This window comes from Rhinoraja longicauda, chromosome 15 (genome assembly GCF_053455715.1).
Source record: "Rhinoraja longicauda isolate Sanriku21f chromosome 15, sRhiLon1.1, whole genome shotgun sequence".
Lineage (NCBI taxonomy): Eukaryota > Metazoa > Chordata > Chondrichthyes > Rajiformes > Arhynchobatidae > Rhinoraja > Rhinoraja longicauda.
Genome location: NC_135967.1, coordinates 10,456,871 through 10,478,823, shown reverse-complemented (window position 1 = coordinate 10,478,823; position 21,953 = coordinate 10,456,871). Strand labels below are relative to the sequence as shown.

The following is a 21,953-nucleotide window of genomic DNA, read 5'->3' as shown; positions in this document are numbered from 1 at the left end:
TACCGCCTCCTCCTCCAGGAGGGGCAGTGTCCGTCCGGCTGAGTTACTCCAGCTTTTTGTGTCTGTCTTTGGTGTCAACCAGCGTCTGCAACTTCCATTCCGACATATTTTGCTTCCTCCATGTCGACCAAGTTGCCCCATCTCAGTGCACGCTGTGGCTGTGGCTGTGTGTGTGTGTGTGTGTGGCTCACTGGCAACGTGGCCCATGTTGGGATGTGTACAGAGGAAGAGGAGTGAGGGAGGGGGGGGGGGGGTGAAAGAGAGGGAGGGGGGGGGGGTGAAAGAGAGGGAGGGGGTGAAAGAGAGAGGGGGGTCGAAGAGAGAGGAGGGGGTGAAAGAGAGAGGGGGGGGGGTGAAAGAGAGAGGGGGGGGTGAAAGAGAGAGGGGGGGGGTGAAAGAGAGAGGGGGGGGTGAAAGAGAGGGGGGGGGGGTGAAAGAGAGAGGGGGGGGTGAAAGAGAGGGGGGGGGGGGGTGGATGAGTGAGGAGAGTTACGTTTTCATTTTACAATATCTCCAACGTTAGAAAGGGGGTGTTTGCATTTGCACGCCTGGGTTTTATTTTAGTTCTTTTGTTTGGGAGGGGAGGGGGTGGATTTAGAAAGGGTTGCTTTGTGCTGGGACCGCCTGGGTGAAAGAGGGGGCTTTCTATCAAACTTTGACTTTCACCGCCGCGACAAAGGCACCTTGTGGGGGGGGACTCTGAAACTCAGACGGCAAACAACACACAGTCGGGGTTGCTCGTATTTGTTTAACGTGATGCAACGCGGTGAATGTTGTGCCAGCTGCTCAGGGTCGCCAGGAGAAATAGTCGGATTTAACAAGGTAGTTGCTGGAATTCCTCTGGTTACTTTGACTCCCAGTTTTTGTCCGTCTCTCTCTCTCTCACTCTCCGGGAGCTTTAACCTCCCGTCTTCAGAAACCATCAGTTAGTCTTTTGGAATCTCTTTCTCCCCCTCCCCCCCCCCCCCCCCACCCCACCCACACCCCCCACCACCACCCACACCCCCCACCACCACCCACACCCCCCACCACCACCCACTCCACTCCACCACCCACCCACTCCCACCCCACTCCCCCCCACCCACTCCCCCCCACTCACTCCCCCCCACTCACTCCACCACCCACTCCCCCCTCACTCCACCACCCCCCCATTCCCCCGCCACTCCACTCCCCCCCCCACTCCACCATCCAATCCCCCGCCCCCCCCACACTCCACCACCCAATCCCCCCCCCCCCACACTCCACCACCCAATCCCCCCCCCCCCCCACTCCACCACCCAATCCCACCATCCACCCCACAATCCCACCATCCACCCCACCACCAGCACCCCTCCCACTCCACCCACCACCCAACCTTCGGGTCCCCTTTGCTTCCGCTGTGGACACTTCCCCATTTCTACCCGCCTTGTCTCCACCCTCAATCCCTCCACGCTCAACCTCCCCCTCGTCTCTCCCCTCAACCCCCCCGTCTTACCACTCTCTCACTCACCCCCCCTTGTCTCCCACTCTCTCACTACCTCCCTCATCTCCCCACTCATCACCCCCAACCCACCATCCACCCGTCTCACCCCCACCCGTCTTCCCCTCAACCCCACCCGTCTCCCCCCCACCCGCCTCACCCCCACCCGTCTCCTCCCCAGTCACCCCCCCTCACCCCCCAGTCACTCTCCCAGTCTCCCCCCCCCCCCCCTCATCCCTGAAGAGTCTGTTTCCATGCTATATTACTAAACTAAAGTATAGTTCTAAAGCGGGAAAGTGTGACGAGTGGAAATGGGCAAAATGATTAACATGATGGGCCAAAGGGCCCATTATTGTACTGGGTGACTCTATGACATTGACTCAAGCAACATCTGTGGAATGAGAAACACAGCTAATGTTTCAGGTTGGAGGACGGAACAGTGGTGTAGCGGTAGAGTTGCTGCCTTTCAGCACCAGAGACCCGGGTACGATCCGGACTACAGTTGCTGTCTACAGTTGGAGTTTGCACATTCTCCCTGTGACCAAGTGGGTTTTCTCTGGGTGCTCCGGTTTCCTCCCATATTCCAAGGATGTGCAGGTTAATTGGCCTCTGTAAATTGTCCCTAGTGTGTAGGACAGAACTAGTCCACGGGTGTTCACTCATCTGCGCAGACTCGGTGGCTGAACAGCCTGTTTCCGTGCTGTATCTCTAAACTAAACTACAAATTGACTTAATAAAAAGGCCCGATAAATAATATAGATTTTGGGAAATTGACACATTACATGAATGGAGGCAGGATCTTGTAGAAACAAGAATCTGCAGATGCTGGTTTGCCAAGGAAAGAAACAAAGTCCTGAAGTAACTTGGTGGGTCAGGCAGCATCCCTGGAGAATATGCAGAGGTGACATACCCAGAAACATCCTGACCTGACATGTCACCTATCAATGTTCTTCAAGGATGCTGTCTGACCTGCTGAGTTACTCTAGCATTTTGTCTTTTGTTTTATATAGGCAGGGTCTTGTCGGTAGCACTGCAATGGACCTCAGAGTCTTTGCATCAGTGGATGAAGGCAGGATGAATGCAAGCTCGATTCCCATCTTGCAGCAAGGGAAGGCTGTCTGAAGTGGGGGTCATGTCCCACGGTGGTCATGCCTCCAAACCTTCGCTGCCAGGATGTGACCATTGGGCTGTTGACCATTGACCACTTCGGCAATGTGTATGACAGTGTATCATGAACTAATGGTATTATAATTCAATAAGCAATGGATACCTTAATGTAGTGGGTGGGATTCTTTATATAAATTCCCCCTTTTCATGTGAAAATAAGGGGAAATTGTGAGCAATGTGGGAAGAACAAAATGGGATTCGTGTAGGGTTGGTGCAAAAGGGTGGTTGAGTGTCAGTGGAGACTTGGTGAGCCAAAGAGCCTGTTCCTTGTTGCAGTTCTATGACTCTTAAGATTTGCCTGTTGTCAGTGCAGTTCAGAAGAACAAGAGGCAACACCATTGAGACATAGAAGAATGAGGGTTTGACATGGTCGATGACAAAGGACCATTTTCTCTAGATGGATTGTTTAGAACTGGTGGGATATGGTCCCAGGGAAAGTGGATTCAGGACTGTGAGGAGGAGTTTCTTTACTGGGGAGGGGGCTGTCAAACTTAGGAGTCCACCCAGAGATTGTAGATGCTTGGACACTGGGCATTGGCAGAGGATGGGATTGGTGGGAAAGTGACATTGAGGCAGAGACGAGGGATCGCTGGTCAGCGTGGACTCGGTTGGCCAAAGGGCCTGTTTCCACGCTGTATCTCTAAACTAAAACTGCACGAAACAGAGGATCTTTGATTGGGGTAGTAGGCCGGAAGGAGCACGTGATCTCCACTCCCACTTTTCTGCATCTGTTTTGAAACTAGGATGATGTAAACTGTTGAAAGAGGAACTGCGTTGAAAGACGAACTCTGTCTGTCTTTCCACCAATGGTGCTTGACACCCCTGAGTGTTTCCATAATTTTCTGTTTCTCATTTTGGACGTCCAGATTTTTCTTTTTCAATTGCGGCACAGTGGCTCAGCTGGTAGTGCCGCTGCCTCTTGATGCCCTGGTTCAATCCTGACTTTGGGTCTTGCCTGTGTGTGGAGTTTGAACATTCTCCCTGTGACCACGTGGGTTTCCTCCCACATCTCAGTGACCTACAGTACGGGTACGTCGGTTCATTGGCCCTCTGTAAATTGCTCCTAGTGTGCAGGGAGTGGATAACATAGAACTAGTGTGAACGGGAGATCGATGGTCGATGTGGGCTGAAGGGCCTGTTTCCGTGATGTTTCTCCAAAGTTAAAAGAAAATAAATGTCATGATTAAATTGTGGCCCGTAAGCTTTTATGCTACGATGCCTTTCACGGGTTTTATTTGTTCTGAAGCACTTTTCAGCCAACAAAACTTGGCATTGTTGTTGTGTTTCGTATTGTTAGAAACACGGCATCCATTTCCAACACACCTTTGGTCCCGTAAACAATGTCATGATGACTAGTTGTTCTGTTTCAGTAATGTTGGAAGGGATACATGAGTTGTGGAGACATATATGCAGGCAGCAAGGCCATGGAACATGCATGAATAATACAGAGCATTCTTTAGCGTTTATCAAAATGATCAGCTGGTTCTAAATGAGAATGGTAAAACAATTCAGTAACAGCACCTTTAATATACTGTACCGTAGGTTAATTAATGGGTCATGGAGACAAACTTTTAAAAACATTGCTGTTGGTTAAAAGCAGCACTGCAGTTAACAAAAGCAGGACGAACTTTTCACAAGTTTAGTTTAAAAATACAACATGCAAACCAGGCCCGGCACGAAGTGTGGAGAACATGAATCGGTGATGTTTCGGGTCAACACCCTTCCTCAAATTGGAAGAAACAGGCCCTTGGGTCCACTGAGTCTACGCCAACCCGTTCAGACTAGTTCCATGTTATCCCACTTTCTCAACCACTCCTTACACCTTAGGGGCGATTTAGAGAAGCCAATTAACCTGCACGTCCCTGGGATGTGGGAGGAAACCTTGAGCACCCAGAGGATGCCCACCTTTTCGCGGGGAGATGGTGCAACTCCACACACAGACAGCACCCGAGGCCAGGAGCAAGCTCTGGTCTCTGGTGCTCTGAGGCAGCAGCTCTACCAGCTGCTCCACTGTGCTGTGCTGACATATAAATTGATTTAGAAAAATAGATCGAGTGATTCCCAAATCAACAAGGCAAAGGAGGTACTTTTCAAATGTAGATGGTTACAATGAGGAAACCAGTTGTACATATATATACGGGCTGCTATTTTATTGCAATGGTACATTGTTGTCACATTAGGTTTTACATTCCCTCTCCTTATTCAATGATGTGGAATACTAATGATGGATTTGGAACATTGTATAGCGGGTGTGCTCTGTCCTCCAGTTCACAATCTATTTGATTTATGTTCAACTAAGCTTTTTTTTTTTTTTTTTTAACCACCCAAGCCATTGACATCAGGCTCCATAATGTTAATTGGTTCCCCACGGTCATGACTTCTTTGATTGGGAAGCTCATTATTTCCTACTGGGAAAGTGATTCATTCTCCTGAACTGTGCATCATTATTCTGTAGCTCAGCTGATGGTTTCTTGGGATTTAATCTGCCTGTAATATTTTAATCACTTCACCCTCTTTTTTTTTTACACACCATACCTCTCAAAATGGCGAGTTTACAAAAACGCGCAGTCAATTGAACGAATTATGCATTCTACTTTTCTATCCACATGTTCTACCAGTCATAGAGCCACACAGCACAGTAACAGGTTCTCTAGCCCAAGTTGCCCACGCTAACCAAGTTGCTGCTTTCACATTAGTCCCACCTGCCAGCATTTGGCCCATATCCCTCTAAACCTTTCCGATCTGTGTACCTCTCCCAATGTCTTTTAAATGTTGTTACAGTACCTGCCTCAACTACTTCCTCTGGCAGCTCATTTCCATACACTCACCTGCCCTCTGTGTGGAAAAAGTTGCCCCTCGGGTTCCTATTAAATGTTTACCCTCGTGTAAAAAATTATGATGCTTGATTTTCAAGTGTCTGATAAAAGATGTTTGGTCTGCAAAATAGTTGAGCAGGATTCAGTGAGTTCACATTACAGTTTGAACCTAGTTTTTAAAAAGTTCAAGAAAGGAATTTGGTCTCAATGTCTAGATGAGTTATCATCATGACGTTGCATCTATTCTGCCTGAAGAAGGGTCTCGACATGAAACGTCACCCATTCCTTCTCTCCAGAGATGCTGCCTGTCCCGTTGAGTTACTCCAGCTTTTTGTGTCTATCGTCAATTTAAACCAGCATCAGCAGTTCTTTCCTACACACTCTATTCTGTTGCTCTGACCCTCCACAACATTTATCCCTTGGAATGAGTATCTAGTTTTTCTTGTGTCTTCTCTGTGTGGGGATGGCGTAACTAATTAATTCCTAACCCTCAATCAGTTGGCAAAATAACCCAAATTCTGCCATCCAGTTTTGAGAGATGGTTCTCAGAATTCACAGCTTATAAAATGATGGGAGATTCTGAAATGGTGGAGGTTCAGGCAGCACAGTGGCGCAGCGGTAGAGTTGTTACCTTGCAGTGTTGGAGACCCGGGTTCGATCCTGACTATGGTTGCTGTTTGTACGTTCTCCCTGTGACGGCATGGGCTTTCTCCGAATGCTCTGGTTTCCACCCACACTCCAAATATGTGCAGGTTTTGTAGGTTAATTGGCTTCTGTAAATTGCCCTTGGTGTGTAGGATAGTGGTAGATATGGTGTGATCACTGGTCAGTGGACTCGGTTGGCCGAAGGGCCTGTTTCCATGCTGTTCCTCCAAAGTAACGTCTAAAGTTAGGTTAAGCTGCAGAATTACATGAAATATTCCAGTTGGTGGTTGAAAGGAATATCTGTGATAAATACCTGAAGAAGGGTCCCAACCTGAAATGCCACCAATCCATGTTCTCCAATGATGCTGATTTACTCCAGCACTTTGTGTCCTTTTGTGTAAGCCAACTTCTGCAGTTCCTTGCTTCTCCATGATGTGTGATGAACTCGTGGTCTTTCCCTGACTAGAATGTTGTAATTCTAGTCACCGAGTGGTGCCATCAGCGATGGCAGTCTCCCCAACAGTCTGTCTGTCTTTTTGTCTTTTTTGTTATTTTCAGTGTGTTTTAAAAGTTTGTGTTAATGTTCTCTGGTTTGTTTTATATGGTGGGTGGGGGAGGGGGTCGGGGAAACCTTTTTTCAATCTCTTACCTTGCCGGCGATGCGATTGTTTTCCGGATCGTATCTCCGGTTGCTCTGCGGTCTAACATCATGGAGCTGGAGGCCTTGCTCGGGACTGACTTTGAACCCCACCGCGGGGCCGTGGACTTGCCATGGGGGCCTGCGATCCCTTGCCTAGGATCGACGCTCCAACCACGGCCTGCGGATTCCAACATCGACGAGCTCGTAGTCATGGTTAGAGGCTGATGTTGGGAAGCTTCAAGCCCCACGAGGTTCGACCAGTCCCAACCCCGGGTCCGATCACCCGGCACGGGGGAGCTGAGATTCCCCCCCCCCATTGCGGGAGCTTGATCGCCCCAACGTGAAGGGCCCGACCACCGGCTGTGGGAGCCAGGATCGCCCCGTCAACGGAGGTTCGAGGCCCCCAACCACGAGAGAATAAAGAAGTGAAGAAGATTGAACTTTGTTTGCCTTCCATCACAGTGTGGAATGTGGGGAGTCACTCAGCAGGTCAGGTAGCATCTCTGGAGAAAAAGGATGGGTGACGTTTTGAAGTCTGAAGAAGGGTCTTGACCCTGAAATGCCACCCAATCTTTTTCTGCAGAGATGCTGCCTGACCCGCTGCGTTACTCCAGTGCTTTGTGTCTTATCTTTGGGACGAAGCTGCTTCTGAATCTGACGTTGTGCTTTCAAGATTTTGCACCTTCTGCCTGACCTGAGAGGGGAGAAGAGGGATTGACGGGCGAGAAAGGTCCGTGATTCTGCTTTCCCGAGACATTGTGCAGTGTGTTAGTCAATGGGGGTGAATGGGGAGGCTGGTTTGTGTGATGGACCGGGCTGGTGACTCCACACGCAAACAATGTCCCTGACACTATATACACCAGGACGATAAATGACCAAAAAGCAGTAAGGGACAGTTAGGTATATGTATACTGTTGTATCTGCCAAGTTTATTCATGGAAGAAAGAAGATGCATTCATTCTCAATCAGTCAATATGACAAGGCTTGGACACCAATCAGACAACAGCCAGTGTATCCATCTGTTCATGGAGGTCTGCGTCCAAAATGTAATTTTAGATTTTATTGGAGAATTTGTGAGAGCTTTGTTAAGAATCTTGAACCTGGGGGGAATGGTTCAATTGAAATATTATTGTTATGCGGAGGTTATAAATTATACAAATCAATTCAATTAAAAAAACTTTAAAAAACATACTGAGTTTTCTCTGTACCTCGGTAATAACAAGTCTATCCCAATACCAGATTCTATACCCATCTTTCACACTGAGTGTAAGACGGTACAGTGGCGCACTGGTAGAGTTGCTGCCTTACTGCGCCAGAGACTCGTGTTGGATCCTGACCATGGGTGTTGAGTGTATGGAGTTTGTACGTTCTCCTTCTGACCGGTTCTCCGGTTTCCTCCCACATTTCAAAGACATACAGGTTTGTAGGTTAATTGGTTTTGGTTAAATTGTCTGTAGTGCGTAGGATAGTATACGGGGTGATCGCTGGCGAGCGTGGACTCGGTGGGCCGAAGGGCCTGTTTCAGCGCTGTGTCTATAAAGTCTAAAATGGAGTAAATGATTTGATCCTTCCATACGGTTGCATGAACTAGAAGCTGGCTCTGTAAGAAGCTGGGCCCCATATGGGCATTCAAACTGGCGGACTCTTCAGCCTGCTCTGCCATGTAATAAATAAGATGGTTGTATTCTAAACACAGTCCTATCTACCTGTTGTCCCCTTATCAAGAGTTGACCTACCCTCGCCTTTAAAAGTATTCAGAGACTCCGTCTCAATTGCCTTTTGAGGAAGAGATTTCCAATGACTCGTAGTCATCTGAAACAAAGAAATTCCAGCCAGTCTGTCTTAATTGCACAAAAATGACTTGGTTCCTTTAATAAATCTGCGGTCCGTGCGTTGGATTCAACAGTTTGACTTGTGGTGTCTGTAATTAGCTTGGCTTCTTTCCAAGTGTCTGTTTGTCCTTTATTCCTTCCTCACCTCCTTTTTATATGGTCTTTCGCTCTGTCTTTTTATCCTCTTGCCAAACTTAAATCGGCTCTTGGCTTTGTGTCAGAAGATTGTGGTTTCAAATTAAACTGCCCGCACAGGAACGCCAGCAACAGACCAGAGGGAGTTTTTGAAAAAAAGGACTAACTTGTTGGAGGAGCTTGGCGGGCTAGGCAGCATCCATGGAAGGAAATGGACAGGTGACAAGAAGGCACTCTCCTTCATACTGATGAATACTTGAGGCAATGCTGCCTTATTAGAAATACTTCCCATTGAATGAGATTTTAACATCGAGCATAGAACAGTACAGCACATGAACAGGCCCTTCGGCCCACAATCTCTGTGCGGACAAGATGCCAAGACCAACCTATCTTCCTGCATATAATCCATATCACACTATTCCCCGAATAGCCACGTGCCTCTCCTCCAAAAGTCTCTTAAATGGCTCTGTTTTTTCACTCTGGGTGTAGTGGTCTCCTGGTGCTGAATCTGTGGAATTCTTGGCCTCCACTGCCACCTGAGGCAAAGTCTTGGGATATTTTAAAAGCAGAGATTGATGAGATCTTGATTAGTGTGGGCGTCTGAGGTTATGGGGCAGTTGAAAGGGAACTGTAGACCAGCTACGATTGAATGATGGAGTAGTCCAAATGACCTAATTCTGCTCCTATGACGTATGAAGTCACGGTAATCTAGTGGAACAAAACTTTTTTTGCCCACTATTTATCTCCCAATCAATATAATTCTAGCAACAAAAAAAAGGTAAAAGGAGCAAGTCAGAAGGAGAGTGAACGTTGATGCGAATGTTAGCTGTCTCTCCTCTTGGAGTGCTCCTTGATCTGGTATTTCTACCATTTTCTGTTTTTAATGTTTTCCAACATCTGCAGATTTTTTTTTGCTTTTGGATTACTATTTAAGAGAATGTGTGGTGAGCCATGTATGACGTGATGCTAAATAACTAGTCTTGACTTTTGCTTTGAATTGTGCAAGGGGTAAAATATACACGCCTTCTATTACTTTGATTCTTCCTGCGTAGAACATAGAAAAGCACCGACCGCAGAGGAACAGGCCCTTTGCCCCACAATATCTGTGCCGAACATAATGCCACGGTAAACTAATCTCATCTGCCTGCACGTGAACCAATTCCCTGCATTCCCTGCTTATCTAGATGCCTCTCTAAAAATCCCTTAAATGCCTCCATCGTATCTGCCCCCATCACCACCTCTGGCATTGTAACTGTTTAAGCTAGTTGTATTGTTTCATCTCTTGTTCTATTGATCTGCTTCAGGTTTGGGTTTATCATTGTCACGCAGTGTACCGCAGTATAGTGAAAAGCTTCGTCTTGCATGCTATTCCAATCATTCGGGTATTATTATTCAGATAATACTGTACATAAATCCAATAACATCAAACTCAAGAACAGCAGGTAGAGTGAAGGGGAAGATCCAGAGTGCAGAATATAGTTCTCAACATTGTCGTGCAACAGTTCCTTTACATCGAATGTAGTTTAATGGTACAGCATGGAAACGTCTGGCCCTCGGCCCATCTTGTCCGCACCGACCAGCAATCATCTCCTACGCCAGCACGAAACTGCACACTACGGACGATTTACCCCTTCCTGCCTTCTCCCACTACCCCCTGACTCTGCTATCCTTAAGAGCTCTATCTAGCTCTCTCTTGAATGGGCGGAGAAGTTTACCAGAATGATGCCTGGATTAGATGGTATTAATTATAACGAGGTTGGACAGGCTTGGATTTTTTTCCCTCTGGAACACCTGAGGTTGAGGGAAGACCTGATAGAAGCAGATAACATTATGCGAGATACAGACAGGGTGGACGGTATTAAAGGTTTTTCCATGGTTGCTTTAGAGGGCTTAGCTTTAAGGTGAGAGGGACAATGTTTAGAGGAGATGTGCAAAGCAGGGTTTATTTTAAAGCAGTGTTTACACAGTGGGTAGCCTGGAACACGTTCACGGGGAGAACGCACAAACTCCGTACAGACAGCACCCGTGGTCAGGATCGAACCTGTGCCTCTGGCGCTGTAAGGAAGCAGCTCTACTGCTGCGCCACTCTGCTACCCTTTCGTGTAATATCCCAAAGGCTTTGTGGAGCATGACTTTACAGAGCAGGAAAGCAAAACATTTTATTTATTTATTTTTGCTGTCTAGTTTCACGTGCACGGATGCAAAGCACAATCAAAACATTGAAAAATGTTGCTGGAAATTATCTGCGTACTCATTTCAACTTCTTTCCATTTTCTCCATACCAGTCAAATGAGTCGTACTGTCTTTAAAACAGTTTTTCAGTGAGTCGTCATTTGTGAAAGAGCAGGTAATCAGTTATTTCGAAACCCTCCACAGTGTGGAAACAGGCCCTTTAGCCCAACTTGCACACTCCGACCAACATGTCCATCTATACTAGTCCAACCTGCCTGCGTGTGCTCCATATCTCTCTAAACGTATCCTATTCATGTACCTGTCTAAATGTTTCTTAAACATTGCAATAGTACTTGCTTCAACTACATCCTCTGGCAGATCATTCCATACACCCACCACCCTTTGTGTGTAACAAAAAAAAGTAACCCCTCAGGTTCCTACCTTTTCCCCCTCACCTTAAATCTATGTCCTCTGGTTTTTGATGTCATTCTATAGCTGCCACCAATGTGGGTCTGATTGGGTTCCTTTTAACTTGCTCCTTGCAGATCTAAAGAGACATGTCATTTGCACCATTGTAAATGGTTCTTTGATTATTTCCAGTGACTCTTAAGCTAAGAGGTGCTGAGGCGCTAAGAAAAGCTAAAGGAGATGCTGACATCCAGAATTGGGTTTTTGTGATAGAAATTGTTGTGAAACAGCCACAAACACCTTCAAAGTCTTGTTAATGCAGGGACTTAGCAGTGGGGAGGGTGGGAGAGAGAAGAGTACAAACTAAATAAAGCATCCCGTGCGTGTATGGGGCGTAGGGAAAGGCGCTGTGCAAACAACCCTGAGAGACACCAGTGTTGAGGGTCAGGGTGGAGGAAATGTCATAACAAATACAAGACTTTGAAGAAATGATCCTTTGGGATTTGTCCAACCTCTTGTACAACTTCTGACTGAAGATTGACCGGCACAAAATATGATGTCACTCCAAAGACGTACAGGTTTGTAGGTTAATTGGCTTTGGTAAAATTGCACACTGCCTCTGGTGGGTAGGATAGTGCTGGTGTACGAGTGATCGCTAGTTGGCATGGATTCAGTGGGTCAAAGGGCCCGTTTCTGTGCCGTATCTCTAAACTAATCTCAACTAATGCCTTTCACGTGTGTTTTGCATGGCCAAACAAAGCTCGATCTAGACTGGATCTGTCCCATTCATTTCGGTCGGATCTGCTTTCATGAGGGTAAAATCTCGGAAAGTGTCCGACCGGTATTGAGCCCCAGGATGGTTCTGAAATCGTGCAGAATCAACTGTCCAGAGTCTTTGCCGACATCTTCAGCCTCTTGGTTCAATAGTCTACTGTCCCCATCTGCTAGAAAGGAAACCTCCATCACTCTAAGAAAAATAACGTGACCTGTCTTAATGACTACTGCCCAATATATCTGGCAATGACCATAATGAAGAGCTTTGAAAGACTGGTGAGGATCCACATCTCAACCCTCTAAACCCTCTGGAACTTGCAAACAGGAAAATTAGGTCTATGGAGGATGCCATCTCCCCTGCACTACAATCAGCCGATTGGATCACCTTGACAATACGAACACTTAGGTTGCTCTTTATTGATTACAGCTCAGTTTCCAACAGCATAATACTGAATCAGCTTACCTGTAAACCTCAAGACCCTGACCTTGGAGCCTCCAGCTGAAACTGGCTCCTGGACTTCCTCACCAACACACACCTCAGTTGTTTCGGGTTGGCCATAATGTTTCGTCCACCCTGACCCCGACACATGGATAGGACAGGTTTGGAGAGATATGGACCAAGTGCAGGCAGGTGGGACTAGTGTAGCTGGGACATGTTGGCCGGTATGGGCAAGTATGGGCCACACTGTATCACTCTATGACCCTTAACACTGGTATCCCTCGGGGTTGTTTACTCAGTCCCTTGCTCTACGCATGACGATGTTGCCAATTCAATCATTAACTCCATCGATGGTACCACTATGGTTGGCTGAATTAGCAACAACTTTGAGACAAAGTGTATGAAAGAGTTTGAGAACCTAAGCCAGCCCTTAACATCAGGAAGACAATTAATCAATCAACAAAAGGGTTGTTTGTTGAACAAAGGAAACGAGAGAGTGAACACAGCCTTGTTCTTATCAAAGGATTGGCTTTAGAAATTGGTGAATAGCTTGAGGTTTCTAGGTATTGATATTATCAGCAACCTTGCCTAGTTCCATCACACTGATGCAGTGATCAAGAAAGTACATCTGCATATTTACTTTTCTTGGGCTTCTCAGAAGATTCTGCATGTCCACGAGGATTCTCTCGAACTTCTATGGATGGGCAATGGAAGGTATTCTGCTGGGATGCATCTCGGCCTGGTGTGGAAACTGCTCTGCTCTTGAATCTGCCTGAACCTGCAGAGTGTGGAAAACACAGCCCAGTCCATCACAGGCTCGGCATCTCCTTCCATCGAGTCCATCTTCACGATGCATTGCATCGGGAAGGCTGGAAGTATTATCAAGGATGCCCGACACCCTGGCTGGTCCCATTTCTCCCTTCTACCTTCTTGGAGAACGTACAAGTGCTTTGAAAGTTCCGATATTCAGACTTAAGAACAGTTTCCCCACTGACATCCAATTCCTGAACCAATCGCTGTTTTCATACCGCAATACTGGAGGTGATCCCATGCAGTCTTGCTCTTATCCCTATTCCATTTGCATTTTGATTTGTAATCTTGCACCACTCTGCTATTTTACACTCATTGTATTTATCATTACTGTGTGTATACTTGATTACTCTGTGACCTTCATTTGAACAAGGACTTTCATTGCACTCTTATTGCTCTTTTGTACGATTCTACTGGGAAAGGTTGATAACGTTGGGTGGTCTACAACAGTAAATTAAAAAGCAGAAGATGTTGTTTTACTTTTAGATATACAATGTGGAAACAGGCCCTTTTGCCCACCGAATCCACCCTCGCCAGCAATTCCCCCCTCTCCCCTACTTTCAGTCAGAATAAGCGTCCTGACCCGAAATGTCAACCGTTCTTTTTCTCCAGAGATGCTGCCTGACCCGCTGAGTTATTCCAGGACTTTGTCTGCCTTTGGTATGCACCAGCATCAGCAGTTCTTTGTTTCTAACCCGAGGGGCAACCTTTTCACCGAGGTAGGTGGGTATATGAAACGAGCTGCCAGAGGAGGAAGTTGAGGCAGGTCTAGCGCAGCATTTGAAAGATATTTGGACAGGTACATGAGTAGGAAAGGTTTAGAGGGATATATGCCAAAGGTGAGCAGGCGGGACTATCACAAATGGGACACCTTGGTCAGCATAAGCAAGTTGGGCTGATGGGTCTGTATTCGTTCTGTACGTTTCTGTGACTGAGTGTTGATTAAGGATGTTGATTGTAGCATAGATATTAGCTGGAACATTAAGGCTGCAGGTCCTCCACACTGGGAGATCTTTTGCATTCAACAGAGAGAGTTTAAGGTCCCGTCCCAAAGTTGCGCTGGCTGAAGGAGGGCTGTTGCCTGGGCAACGTTGCTCTTTGCTCTGTGTTAGAATGACTGGCCGTGTCATGGTGTGTTAACAAGAAGCTGTCGAGCTGGCATGGAATGAGTGTGGATACAGCCTGCTCTGGCTCGGTTTGTCTTCCACCTGTCTGCTTCAAAATGCTGCGTGTCCAAGCCTCACACGAGAGACTTCAGCACAACAATGCAGGCACGGTTTAGTTTAGCAATACAGTGTGGAAACAGGCCCTTCGGCCCGCCGAGTCTGTGCCAGCCAGCGGTCACTCGCATACTGATTCCCTCCTGCACACAAGGGGCAATTGACAGAAGCCAATTAACAGACAAACCTGTACATGTTTGGAGTGTGGGAGGAAACTGGAGCGCCTGGAGAAAACCCATGCGGTCACAGGGAGAACGTACAAACTCCATACATATACAGTGTCCTCCATAATGTTTGGGACAAAGACCTATCATTTATTTATTTGCCTCTGTACTCCACAATTTGAGATTTGTAATAGAAAAAATTGCATGTGGTTAAAATACACATTGACGATTTTATTAAAGGCCATTTTTATACATTTTGGTTTCACCATGTAGAAATTACAGCTGTGTTTATACATAGTCCCCCCATTTCAGGGCACCATAATGTTTGGAACACATGGCTTCACAGGTGTTTCTAATTGCTCAGGTGTGTTTAAGTGCCTCCTTAATGCAGGTATAAGAGAGCTCTCAGCACCTAGTCTTTCCTCCAGTCTTTCCATCACCTTTAGAAATGTTTATTGCTGTTTATCAACATGAGGACCAAAGTTGTGCCAATGAAAGTCAAAGAAACCACTGAGACTGAGAAGCAAGAATAAAACTGTTAGAGACATCAGCCAAACTTACCAAAATGAACTGTTTGGAACATCGTTAAGAAGAAAGAGAGCACTGGTGAGCTTACTAATCGTAAAGGGACTGGCAGGCCAAGGAAGACCTCCACAGCTGATGACAGAAGAATTCTCTCTATAATAATGAAAATCCCCAAACACCTGTCTGATAGATCAGAAACACTCGTCAGGAGTCAGGTGTGGATTTGTCAATGACCACTGTCCGCAGAAGACTTCATGAACAGAAATACAGAGGCTACACTGCAAGATGCAAACCACTGGTTAGCCGCAAAGATAGGTTACAGTTTTCCAAGAAGTACTTAAAAGAGCAACCAGAGTTCTGGAAAAAGGTCCTGTGGACAAATGAGATGAAGATTAACATATCAGAGAGATGGCAAGAGCAAAGTATGGAGGAGAGAATGAACTGCCCAAGATCCAAAGCATACCACCTCATCTGTGAAACACGGTGGTGGGGGTGTTATGGCCTGGGCATGTATGGCTGCTGAAGGTACTGGCTCACTTATCTTCATTGATGATACAACTGCTGATGGTAGTAGCATAATGGATTCTGAAGTGTATAGACACATCTTGTCTGCTCAAGTTCAAGCAAATGCCTCAAAACTCTTTGGCTGGCGGTTCATTCAACAGCAAGACAATGATCCCAAACAAACTGCTAAAGCAACAAAGCTAAAAAATGGGCGATTCTTGAGTGATCATGTCAATCACCCAATCTGAACCCGATTGAGCATGCCTTTTATATGTTAAGGAGAAAACTGAAGGGGACTAGCTCCCAAAACAAGCATAAGCTAAAGATGTATAAGAAGATAACTGCAGATGCTGGTACAAATCGAAGGTATTTATTCACAAATTGCTGGAGTAACTCAGCAGGTCAGGCAGCATCTCGGGAGAGAAGGAATGGGTGACGTTTCGGGTCGAGACCCTTCCTCAGACTGATGTCAGGGGGGCGGGACAAAGGAAGGATATAGGTGGAGACAGGAAGATAGAGGAAGATCTGGGAAGGAGGAGGGAACGGGAGGGACAGAGGAACTATCTAAAGTTGGAGAAGTCGATGTTCATACCACTGGGCTGCAAACTGCCCAGGCGAAATATGAGGTGCTGTTCCTCCAATTTCCGGTGGGCCTCACTATGGCACTGGAGGAGGCCCATGACAGAAAGGTCAGACTGGGAATGGGAGGGGGAGTTGAAGTGCTCAGCCGCCGGGAGATCAGTTTGGTTAATGCGGACCGAGCGATCGCTTCGCTGAACACCTGCGCTCGGTCCGCATTGACCAAACTGATCTCCCGGTGGATGAGCAGTATAGCCTCCTCCTTCCCAGATCTCCCTCTATCTTCCTGTCTCCACCTATATCTGGAGCAACAAACACTCTTCTGGGGATACTCCATGGGTCGAGCAGCATCTGTGGTGGGAGGGGGCAGTTGTGGGAGAAGGATGTCCTGATGCAGGGTTTAACCCCGAAATGGCCACAAATCCTTCCTCTGCCCCCACCCCACAAATGTCCAGCTTCTCCAGCAGATTGTTGATTGCGAGTTTGTGGCAGAATAGTCTGGCAAATAATAGGTGGAAGAAGGGTCTCGACCCGAAGCTTCACCAATTCCTTCTCTCCAGAGATGCTGCCTGTCCCGCTGAGTTAGTCCCAGCTTTTTGTGTCTATCTTAAGTAATAGGTGGATATCGGCGAGGGGGGAGGTTGATTAGGATATGGGTGGACAGATGAAGGAGATGAAAGGAGTCAAAAGGATAAGATGCGAAGAGGAGAGAAATGTGAAGTCAGAGGAAGGAATATAGGTGGAAGGGGATGAGAGAGGGGGAAAAGGGTGGGAGAAATAATTGCACACTGAGCTTAGGGAGAAAAAAGGGGCGTGGTTACCCAAATTGGATAATTCCACGTTCGTACTGTTGGTTATAAGGTACCCAAGTGGAATACGAGATGCTATCCCTCCAGTTTATTTCCAGTGTTTGGAAATCTCTCCCTCAGAGCCTTTAAGTGTTTTTAAGGCAGATGTACATACATGATTATCAAGAGAGTAAGATTTGGGATGCAGAACTGGTTAGAATTGGATGAGTCATGTTAAATGATGTTGAAGTTGAAGGGACTGCGTTTATTCTGCTCCTCATTCACAAAAAGACACAAAGTGCTGGAGTAACTCAGCGGGTCAGGCAGCATCTCTTGAGAACACGGATAGGTAGCGTTGCGTTACCTATCCGTGACCTGCTGAGTTACTCCAGCACTCTGTGTCCTTTTGTGTATTAACCAGCATCGGCAATTCCTTGTTTCTGCTCTTAATTCATACACGTAGGACTTGGAGTATTATTGTTTTGATATACAACCTTGTGTCCATGTTAACATTTCGGGTTGTGGTCGGGACTGTTTACCCGAGTCTGTATATCCGTATTTTTCAGTGTATTTCCTCATGCAGCTTATGACTTTATGCACGGAAATCCGTTTAGACAGGTTTCAAAAGTTGTCGAGGAAACTGTTGCTCTAGATAGTTCCTTTAACTTTAGATAGTTCCTCTGTCCCTCTCTTCCCCTCCTCCTTCCCAGATCTCCCTCTATCTTCCTGTCTCCACCTATATCCTTCCTTTGTCCCGCCCCCCTGACATCAGTCTGAAGAAGGGTCTCGACCCGAAACGGCACCCATTCCTTCTCTCCTGAGATGCTGCCAGACCTGCTGAGTTACTCCAGCATTTTGTGAATAAATACCTTCGATTTGTACCAGCATCTGCAGTTATTTTCTTATACAAACTGTTGCTCCTGAACGTTGAATAAATGTATTCATTGATGAAGCTCGAATGAGCACTTTCAATCTTTTACCTGGCATAACATTTAGTTTGGTTACAATCCAACACCCTGCAGATTTTTGAACAACCAGTTCTATTTTTGCTGCATTCTTTTGTCTTCAATAAATACTGACGGACTGGGGGGGGAGGGGAACTTCTGAACGGTCCTTCCGTAAGATGGGGTACTGCCCCGATTCTTCATCCCCGATTCTTCAACCCCTCTCATTGCAGACACTGGACCTTTTCTCTAGAGCCAGTTATGCTGCAACACTGAGGAACTATCTGTCCCCTTGCTCTACCCATTGTAGTTTATTTAGCAAAACTGCGTAGAAACAGGCCCTTCGGCCCGCCTAATTATTTTCAATGTAATTTATTAAAAATTGTACTTTGCGGGGATAATTTGATCATAGTTTAGAGTGAAAGATCGCTGCTTTCACTGGCAAAGGTGCAAGGATAAGCTGACAGTCTGAACATAACGTTGGTAGTCTCCAGTTTCCCTGTATTTCTGGGAGCCACACTGTGTTTAGTTCAGTGTGGAGAGACAGCATGGAAACAGGCCCTTCGGCCCACCGAGCCCACGCTGACCAGCGACCTACCAACACACTTCTATCCTATGCACTGGGGACAGTTTTACAGAAGCTGATTAACCTCCAAACCTGCACATTTTGGGGGACGAGGGAGGAAACTGAAGCTCCCTGAGAAAACCCACGTGGTCACATGGAGAACGTGCAAACTCCATGCAGACAGTGCCTGTGGTCAGGATCGAATCGGGGTCTCTGGCGCTGTGAGGCAGCAACTCTAGTGCTACACCACCATGCTTCCCCGCTGGCAATGCTGCCTGACCCATCTGGTCACTCCAGCTCTGTGGCGAGTAATGAACTGGAGTTCCTGGTACCATCCACCTTCCTCAAACTTGCCAGTTTAACCTTCTTGATGCTATTCATCTTCTCCCCTATTTCACTCTGGCAACATCCTCATCGCTGGCTCCTTTTCTCCCTCTCCTCCTCCCCCCACGAACACAAGCCACAGTTCGGCAGTGAAGTAGTGATTCAGGCGTTTCTTTAGCTGGGTCTCCTGCTGCCTCTCCAAGCTTTCATTCCTTTCACGGGCCTTCTTGCACCATGAGAATTTTAATTTTCCTGAGATGTGTGTTTTCCTTGTTCAAGTTGGTCGAAGCTCGTTCCCCTTCAGTGGAGAACAAATGGTTGTGGATTCCCTTCACATTGTTAGTTTTAGTAATTAACACACCATGCATCAGTCAATAACCCAGACCACTATCAGAACGTTGGAGCAAGTCCTTTGTGGAAGTATTTGGATTGCTTTAATGGGCCTGAGGTACTGGGCACCTCATGAATCACCCATCGTTCCTGGATGTGCCTGGGTCTGGTGCAGAGAGTACATCTTGCTGGTCAACTCCAGACATGGGTGGCTTCTGGGCTGCTCCCAGCGTCAGAGACAAAACTGCTGATGCTGGGAGCAGTTTAGTTTAGAGATATAGCCTGGGAAACAGGCCGTTCGGCCCACCGAGTCCACACAGACCGACGATCACCCCGTACACTAGTTCTATTCTACGCACGAAGGACAATTTACAGAAGCTAATTAACCTACAAACCTGAGGATAGACACACAATTGCAGGAGTAACTCAGCAGGCCAGGCAGCATCCCAGGAGAAAAAGATTGGGTGACATTTTGGGTCGGGACCCGTCTTCGGCACCTGCACGTCTTCGGGATGTGGGAGGAAACCGGAAGACCAAAGCACCCAGAGAGAACCCACGTGGTCACAGGGAGAACGTGCAAACTGCGTACAGACAGTGCTCACAGTCAGGATTGAAGCTGGGTCTCTGGCGTAGTGAGGCAGCAGCTCTGTGTCACTGTGCCGTCCCTGGAGGGAGAGGTGCCATCTGTGATATATTGGGAGAGCATCCGCCCCCTCTACTCTTCCTGTGAAGTTGTACCATGGGAACTTGCACATCCACCTGAGAAAACAGGCAACGCGTAAAACCGTCGGAATAATTGCTGTTCAGCCTCTGATCAGCACAGGAGGCAATGAGTATTGTGTACTCGGGGGGCCTCTGGAGGAGGGCTTCACCATTAAGGATTTCAAGCTACTCATTTGGGGATGAGTGTTATTCTCTTGAAACATCCAGGAAATTGTCTGAATAACCCCTTGCTGATTTTCAGATGAGATATTGTCTATTGTCTATATTTAAAGGAGATCCTGCTTTAAGTGTAACGTAGCTCGTTTGTTATTAGTTGCACCTGGGAGTTTCCCAAATTTCTTGACTTAAACCGCTCCGTCAGTCAACCTCAGTAAACTTGAACCACCTCCTCATGTCTCCCTGGTGTTAGTGATTTTGCTTTTCTAATTAGCTTCCAAACTTGCCTCCAAAACGAAGCTATTTATTTTTCTTTTCCCCTCTCCTCTGCCTGTCTGATGTAATATTTTAAAGTTAGTTACGGGAATGGACAGAAAGCACTGGAGTATCACAGCAGGTCAGGCAGCATCTCTGGAACACAGGCGGCACGGTGGCTCAGCAGTGGAGTTGCTGCCTTACAGTGCCAGAGACCCGGGTTCGATCCAGACTACGGGTGCTGTCTTTATGGAGTTTGTACATTCTTCTTGTGATCACATGGGTTTTCTCTGGGTGCTCCAGTTCCCTCCCACACTCCAAAGACATATGGGTTTGTAGGTTAATTGGCTTCGGTCAAATTGTAAATTGTCCCCAGTGTGTAGGATAGTGCTAGTGTACGGGGATCGCTGGTCGACGTGGACTTGGTGGGCCGAAGTGCCTATTTCTGTGCTGCATCTCTAAACTAAACAAGGATAGGTGACGTTTTGGTTCAAGGACACTTCTTCAGACTTTGTGTCCTTTTATGTGTGAACGAGCATCTGCAATTCCTTGTTTCTACCTTCCGCCCACAAGCGTCCACGCTGACCATTGATCGCTCGTTCACACCAGCTCTATGTTACTCCAATTTCTCATCCACTCCTTACACACTCAGGGTAATTTACAGCAGCCACTTACCGACACTTGGGCAGGTACGTGGATAAGAAAGGGGTGGAGGTATATGGGCAGAACGCAGGAAAATGGGACCAGCTTAGATGTGTTTCCTTGGACGCATGGATGAGTTCGGCTGAAGGGCCTGTATCTGTGCTGTATGACTGACGCTTCCATAAAAGCGTAAATGTTTGTAACAATGTGAGCAAAAGTTCACTTTGTTGCTCTTTATCGGTTATCTTCAGTTTAGTTTAGAGCTCCAGCGCGGAAGCAGGCCCTTCAACCCACCAGGTCTGCGCTGACTAGCGATCCACGCACACTAACACTATCCTGCACACGCCAGGGACAATTTACAGTTTTACTAAGCCAATTAGCCTCAACCTGTACTTCTCTGGAGTGTGGGAGAAAAACCAGAGCACCAGGAGAAAACCCACAAGGTCACAGGGATAATGTACAAACTCCGTACAGACAGCACCCGTAGTCAGGATCAAACACAGTTCCCTGGCACTGTAAGGCAGCAACGCTACAGCTGTGCTACTGTGCCGCCCTCTTTGTTTTTTTTCTATGTTGACAAGATGGATGAGAATGTTTGCATGGTCGATTAACATGGGCTGCCCTTGGCACTGTATGGCCTTCGTTTAATGAAAAAACAAAACAATTTTGAGCTCGTCATAGCTTTGAATTGTGCTTTCCTTGGGATAATTTTTCAGTCTGGTGACGTATTTCTGCAAGAGTCACTCAAAACTTGCCAGTCATTCTGACAGAAACTAACCCAACAATTGGTTTCACTATGATCACAACAGGTCTCGACTGGGATTTTCCATTGTATCATGTTACATTGAGCAGGCTACTTTATATATTTTTAAAAAAGTGAAGTGTGATAATTAAATAATTCTTGCTCCCTGAAGAGTGTTTCTTTGGAACCTGTGTT

General features: G+C 46.8%; 1 protein-coding gene across 2 annotated transcripts in view; it reads left to right on the top strand.

Annotated features, from left to right (window-relative positions):
* The window catches only part of rnf128b (ring finger protein 128b), a 133,789-nt gene that overhangs the window by 56,573 nt on the left and 55,263 nt on the right, over window positions 1-21,953 (top strand). The gene's annotated exons all lie outside the window — the stretch shown is intronic.